The 7708-nt window shown below is 41.7% G+C and overlaps 1 long non-coding RNA gene across 1 annotated transcript; it reads right to left on the reverse strand.

Annotated features, from left to right (window-relative positions):
* Positions 1 to 1535: 1535 nt before the first annotated feature.
* LOC128664962 (uncharacterized) lies at positions 1536 to 1950 on the reverse strand. The gene is made up of 2 exons (XR_008402951.1): positions 1725 to 1950; positions 1536 to 1644 (listed from the first exon to the last, which is right to left on the reverse strand). It is a non-coding gene; the product is annotated as an uncharacterized LOC128664962 (long non-coding RNA).
* Between the last annotated feature and the right edge of the window lie 5758 nt (positions 1951 to 7708).

Genomic DNA, 7708 nt, shown 5'->3' on the forward strand with positions numbered 1-7708 from the left:
CTGCAGGTTCCTATGATCTGTATAGATGAGTGTAGGAATGGAAGTACCTTCAAGGAGGTGTCGCCAGTGTTCCAGGGAGAGTTTTATGGCTAAGAGTTCTTTGTCACCAATAGGATAGTTTTGTTCCGCACTATTCAAAGTCTTGGAGTAAAAAGCCACAGGATGTAAAGGTTTTGACAGGTTTTCTCTTTGAGAGAGAACAGCGCCAATAGCAGAATTTGAGGCGTCCACCTCAAGAACAAATTGTAGATTAGGGTCAGGAAAACGGAGTATTGGTGCTGAAGTGAACTTTTGTTTGAACAAATCAAAAGCGGATTGTGCTTCTTTAGTCCACGTGAAATGTGAATTATTTTTTGTTAGAACAGTTAAAGGAAGAGCAAGTTTGGAGAAGTTTTTAATAAATTTGCGGTAGAAATTCGCAAAACCCATGAAGGACTGAACTTGACGTTTAGTTGTTGGTATGGGCCAATTTAAAACTGCATCAACCTTTTTTTGTTCCATATGGATACCTGAAGGAGAAATTTCATATCCCAGAAAGGATATGGTCTGTGAATTGAACAGGCATTTCTCAGCCTTAGCATACAAGTGGTTACCTCTGAGCCTTGATAAAACTTGTCTAACATGGGAAATGTGTTCCTGGTAGGTCTTGGAATAAATTAAAATATCATCCAGATAGATGACAATAAAGACATCTAATATGTCCCTAAAAATGTCATTAATTAAGTGCTGGAAAGTTGCGGGCGCGTTGCAGAGCCCAAAAGGCATCACGACGTATTCGAACAATCCGTATCTTGTTCGAAACGCCGTGAGCCACTCATCTCCAGATCTAATTCGGATGAGATTATAGGCTCCTCTTAAGTCCAATTTTGTGAAAAATTTTGCTCCCTCCAACCTTTCAATTAACTCCGGGATGAGGGGTAAAGGATATCTGTTTTTTACTGTAATTTTATTTAGTTGTCTGTAGTCTACGATTGGCCTTAATGAGCCATCCTTATTTTTAACAAAAAAAATCCCAGCACTAGCCGGAGAGGTGGAGGGACGGATGAAACCTTTCTTTAGATTTTCATCTAAGTAGGATTTAAGGTGTATTAACTCTGGGTTAGAGAGTGGATAAATATGACCCGTGGGGATCTCAGAGCCAGGTATGATCTCAATAGGACAATCATACTTCCTGTGAGGAGGAAGATTGTCGCACTGGGTTTTGCTGAATACATCTGCATAATCCTTATAAACCTCAGGAATTTGAATTGTCTCATTGGATTCAGTGGTTTGCAAAATAGTAGCTGGGAAACAAGTAGTAAAGCAAAATGTAGAATTAAATGTGACTGTTGAGGTAGACCAATTTACTTCAGGATTATGAATTCGGAGCCAGTTTATACCGAGAACTATGGGTGAAATAGGGGATGATATTACATCAAATGACAAATACTCCCTATGGTGGTCTTGGGTAACAACAAGTAAGGGTATTGTTTGATATTTAACTGGACCTGATGTGATTGGATTACCATCTATTCCACGTAATAACACAGGAGACCTTTTTTGCACAAGTGGAATTTTATTGAATTTAGTGAATACAGTATCTATGTAAGATGCTGTAGCTCCTGAGTCAATAATCGCGGGAGCGTTGATTCGATGTGACTCCCACTGTAAAAGAAGAGATAAATTTAGGTAAGGGAGAGCATGATCCTGAGTGGTACAACAAAAAGGTTCTTTATACATCTTACCCTTGTTTTGTTTCAGGAGGGAAGGACAGTCCCTGACAGTGTGTTTGTCTGAAGCACAGTATAAACAGAGGTTATTAACCCTTCGTCGGATCTTCTCCTCAGGGGTTAATGGTCCCTTTATAAAACCTATATCCATAGGTTCAGCAGTTGATTTGCTGGGGCTGGGTGTATTTTGTTTCTTTGCAGGATATTCATGAAATGATCTCTCCTGCTGTCTCTCTCTCAGTCTTCTGTCTATAGTTATACTAAGTGACATTAAAGCCTCAAGAGTATGTGGTAGTTCAGATCTAGACAACTCATCCTTAATTCCTTCTGAAAGGCCTAAATTAAAATGATTTCTCAGTGAAAGGTCATTCCATTGAGTGTCTTTCGCCCATTTTTTAAATTCGGCAATGTAATCTTCAACTACTCTTTTCTTTTGTTTCAAGCCTCGCATTGCAGTTTCAGCAGTAAGCTGTTTATATGGATCCTCATATAGCTGACCCATAGCAGAAAAAAAACTTTCCAACGAATTAAGTATATCATCGTTATTCTCGAAGTAAGTGTTGGCCCATGTGCGGGGCTCACCTCTCAAATAGGATATAACTGTGAGTACCCTTGCTCTATCAGTGGGATAGGTATGAGGTTTAAGGGAGAACATAAGCAAACAAGCATTCTTGAAATCTCTATACTCAGATCTCTCACCACTAAATTTTTCTGGTGTACTAACCTGTGGTTCTAGTATAGGTACTCTCTTATCAACCACATCCCTGATATAAGCTTTTAAAGTATCATTTTCTGTTTTCAGAGAATTAACAGCTTCAGTTAATAAATCAACCCTCTGTGTGATATTTTGCACATGTGCGTTCATTCCAGCTGGGTCCATAGTTTTAGGCTTAGTATTATGTCAGGCACAACTAAGAAAGATAAAAAATGTGTGCAGCTTAGTTATTTGGACCACAACTGCTGGGAATGAAAAAAACAATAAAAATTGTATGGTTGTTTGCAACAGAGTGATAAGGTAAAACAAAGATTAAGAATTAGGCAGCTATGTAAAACCTTATTCCTTATTGCAAAGTTTTAATATACAGGCAGTAATTGAGCATATTCCCTATGGCTGCCACATGTGTCTGGGTAGTCACTGTGAGAAAGTAAATGCAGCAGGGATATGCTCAGATAAACCTGAGATTTTACCATGAAGGAAAAAATAAATAAGCAAGGAAAAAATGGTACTATGATCATAGAAAAAAAAATAAGCAATTGCTAATTGTGTACAGAGTTATGGTAAAACAGCAGGATATGAGGGAATGAAAATAAAAGTCACAGAAAAATAACAGCAGCAACTGAGATACTAATCTTAGAGTATAGCAGCAGAGTAAAATACAGAGACTGGCTTACCCCTAACAGGAGTGTTATAATGATAGTTGCAAACACCGGGTTGTAATGGCGACTTGCCAGAAGGAGCAGGGAAGCTCAGTAGCAGCTGGCTGATGACGTCACAGCATGAGGAAGTGGAGCTCATTGAAAATTGAATCCCAATGCCGGTGAGCTGCAGGGGAAACTGAGTTAGAGGTAAAGGTATGAATGAGGCTTTTGAAATAGCTGAATCTTCTTGAGGGAGAAGCAGGCAGGAAGGAGTGGATGACAACAAAAATCCAGCTAGCAGGTGTAGAGGAATCCAACAAACAGAAGTAGTAAGATAAATCTTACAGAGAGCAGGCTCAGGATAAGGTTTAAGACAAACTTCAATACTAAGCAATGTGAAAATGCTGGGAGGGGCCTTAAATAGGTTGATGTTAATGAGAGCAGGATGCTTTAAAGGGACAGTGCAGAGAAATAAGTATGCCATTATCCTGACACATATAAAATTTGTGGAAGGATATTCATCTTAATTAGACTAATCTTACCTACCCACGACAGAGATTTATTCTTCCATGAGGATAGGTCATTAATTATATCTTTTCTTAAGTTAATATAATTGTTTTTGTAGAGGTCAGAGGAATTAGCCGATAGGTATATACCTAGGTATTTTAATTTGGTAGGTGCCAGTGGTACATTATGATTCATTGTTAGGGCTTGGGTATGTTCGAGGGGTGAGTTAACATTGAGAAGCTCAGATTTCGATAAGTTTAAGTGGAAGTTGGAGAGTTCTCCGTATTTCCTAAGTTCTGTGAGGAGTTCTGGGACTGATGTATCATTGTTAGATAGGGTATAGAGAACATCATCGGCGTATAACGCCTGTTTGTGCTCTGTGTCTCCAATCTGGACTCCTCTGATATTGGGGTTAAGGCGTACCTTCTGTGCCAATGCTTCTATCGAGAGGGCGAAAAGTAAGGGGGATAGCGGGCACCCCTGCCGAGTGCCGTTTGATATAGAGAAGGTGTTAGATAATGTGCCATTAATTCTAATCCGCGCATTTGGGGATGAATAAAGTGCAAAGACCATGTTGAGGAATGGTTCCCCGAAGTTCATAACAATCATTACCTGACGCAGAAAAAGCCAATCGACGCGGTCGAAGGCCGTCGAGAAGAGTGCCATAGGCACCCCTTCTACCTGTGCAAAATTTAGTATCTGTATCACTTTGGTGGTATTGTCTCGTACCTCTCTACCCGGCACGAAGCCCACTTGATCAGAATGAACTCTTATTGAAGAGTTGGAGCATTAATGGCGCTAACGTATCCTTAAATGTTTTGAAATATTTTGATGAGAAGCCGTCTGGGCCAGGGCTTTTTCCGTTGGGGAAATCCTTAATAGCTAGCATAAGTTCCTCTGAGGTAATGTGGGAGTCTAAACTGTCCTTTTGTTCGGGATTCAATTTTGGCAAGGCCAGCGTTGCCAAGTATTGGTCTATGATTTGCTCCCTGGATTGTACGTCTTCAAGGGGGCCTAAAGAATCTGGGGGCTGTTTTATATTATACAGCATTTGGTAATAAGAATGAAATGAATTGGCTTTTTGTTTGCTGCCTTTTGTTGTAGTCCCATCTGATTTTAGTAAGAGATGAATGTGCGTCTTTAACTGCTTTCTGCGTATTGCCCTAGCTAGTAATTTTCCGGGTTTGTTGCCGCCTTCATAATATTGTTGCTTTACATTCAAAATCTTACGGTGGTAAATCTCTAGGAGATGTGCCGTAAGAGCCTTTCTAGAGGTGTCTAGAGCGGTTCTGGTGTCATGGTCTAGTGGATTTCTTTTATGTTTTTCTTCTAATTGTGTTATTGTATGTAGCAATTGGTTGGGTCTTAGTCTGTTTTGTTTGTTAAGGCGTGCCTTGTGTTTAAGAAATACCCCCCTAATAACACATTTATGCGCTTCCCAGGCATTTGTAATTGATGTTTGTAGAGGGTCATTATGTGTTAGGTAATCCTCTAGTGATTTTTGTATGTCTGCTTTGATGATAGGGTCGTTCAGTAACGAGTCATCAAGCTTCCAGATATATGTCGTGGGGGGGAGGTCAGGCCACAAGACTGAGCATGTAACTGGGGCGTGATCTGCCCAAGTTATGGACCCGATGGCACAATCAGTTACCATGTCCAAACCGTTCGAGTCTGTATAGAAATAATCTATACGGGAGTATTTATTATGGGGGGGAGAGAAGTATGTATAATCTTTAAGTGCGGGATGTAGCGTGCGCCATATATTGTGTAGTTGGAGATTAAGGAGTGTGGTTTTGACTGATTTAATTATTTTAGGTGATGTACTGACGGCACCGTTGGATGTGTCCAACCGAGCGTCCATAGATAGGTTAAAGTCACCGGAAAGGAATATCGGGCCCTTCGCGAGATCAAGGAGGAGCCTGGAGATTTTAGAAATGAATGTATGTTGGTCGGAATTTGGGCTATATAGTGTCGCTAGTGTTATAGGGTGCTCGTAAAGTTGACCTGTCACAATCAGGTATCTACCTTCCGGGTCCCTCTCAATATGTGAAATTTTTAAGGGCAGTGAGTGGTGTATCAGGATGCCCACTCCGCCTTTTTTAGATTGCCTTGAGGCAAAGATTGCTGTAGGATATTGGGAGTTGAACCATTTCGGTTCTCTACCCTTGCGGAAGTGGGTTTCCTGGAAGAACAACACATGGCTATATACATTTTTTAGAGCTCTGAAGGCTATGGACCTCTTACCTGGGTTGTTTAGTCCTTTTGATTTTATGGTAGTCATCGTCAGGCCATGCGAGCCAAACCTGCTCGGTTGGCGATTCATCCTGGAGGGGAGAAAAAAAAAAAAAGGGGGGGGGGGGCGAGGAGAGGGAGGAGGATGGAGAAGTTTAGATAGAAAGTCTACCGAGGTAGGAATAAAAGAGGTTTAGAAGGGTTAGTTAGTATAGCGAGAAAAGAAAGTCAGGAACAAAAGATGGAAAAGTGAGACCTGGCGTGCGGTCTTATCCCAGACTATTTTCTGAGTATGATAAGGATATTTTTCAAATTACCGTTACACTTACAAGTAAAGTAGCACAAAAGAAAAAAAGTTTTGATCGGGGTAGTAACCCCCAAGCTTGTACAAGAAGTAGCGATGAGTTTTACACTCCTAAAGTTGGTCTAGTAGTTATCATGTGGAGCATGATAATCTGGCCGTATTGGTATATTTGGTAGGGATATGGGACTTAGAGGTAATTGAAGAGGGGGGGTAGCGGGGGGAGAAAAGGATAGGAAGGGAAAGAGAAGAGGTGAAGTTGTGTAGGAGGGCGACTGGAGGAAGAAATAGGAGTACAAAAGGTGAGGGGGAGGAAGTAGAGGAAAGTAGGAAGAGGGGGAGGGGAGGAATAAAGTTAAGTAGGAGGAGGGGAGGGATGCCGAGGGAAGAGGAGGGTCTGAGGGAGGAGGAGGTTGGAGGAGAGAGGAAGGGGGGGAGGGGAGGGACGGTGAGGGGAAGATGGAAGTAGGATTAGGGAGGGGGGAGATTGGGATGGGTAGGGAAGGGGAGTAGGGAAGAGGGGGAGGGTTGGGGGTGGGTAGGACGGATGGAAAAGGGGGAAGCGAAGGTGGGTGAGGAGAGAGGTGGGAAAAAGAGGGGTAGAGGAAGGAGGGGTGTGGGGATAAAGTGGAGAGAGGGGTTGTGAAAATTAAAGTGAGAGTGAGCCTGAGTCTGATGTTGGATAAATGAGATGTGAAATCTTATACCCTTATGTATGAACCAATAGGTGGAACTGTGTTGCTGTGTACCTGTTTGTGCATATAACCAGACAAAAAAGAACAACATTGATTTAACCAAACTTTGATATTGTTACGAGGCAACAGGGCTATGCCTCTATATAGAAACAAGGTAACTAAGGTAAACAGTGTGCAGACTAATTAATTTAAACATTTTAAATGAACAGATTAAATATTCATATCATTTTATAATTAAGAGATAACATATTGAGCTGAGAGTTATTAGAAGAACCCATAGTCCTGAGTCCAGTTCACAGGTTCTCAGCATTTATTTTGTACCAAGGGCTGATCGGCTCCTGTGCTGGGGTACCTTAGTAGCATCAGGTACAATAACATTCGAAGAACAGCCGACAGCCCCTAGTAGTGTTCAACATCAAAGCAAGAGAAAAAGGATACATCAGAGGCTTCTCTTCACTATAGACCTTGGTATCTTCTATGATGATCTAATCTCCGTTGACGGCCACCAAATCAGGAGTTTGAAGAATCACTATCAGGGGTAGTATTCCGTTGAGGAGGATCTTCATTGATTGAGAGTCCTGAGTAGAAAACCTCTTCGTCTGAACCCGGATGGTATATTGCAGATTTGTTCTGATTTGTGGCCACAATTGAGACAGGGCAGCCCCAGCGGTACTGGATTTTATGGGCCCTGAGTTTGGCCGTGATGTGGCCCAACTCCCTCCTTTTCTGGAGAGTAGTGGGTGATAAGTCCGAGAATATTTGTATTTCTTCTCCTGCATGGTGTACTGGGTGTTTGAGTCGTGCGCATTTGAGTATATTTTCCTTGTCTTTATAGTTAAGGAAGCGGGCAATGATATCTCTGGGGGGGGGCCTTGGGTGGCGGTTTTGCTCTGAGCGCTCTGTGT

This window comes from Bombina bombina, chromosome 6 (genome assembly GCF_027579735.1).
Source record: "Bombina bombina isolate aBomBom1 chromosome 6, aBomBom1.pri, whole genome shotgun sequence".
NCBI classification, from domain to species: Eukaryota; Metazoa; Chordata; class Amphibia; order Anura; family Bombinatoridae; genus Bombina; species Bombina bombina.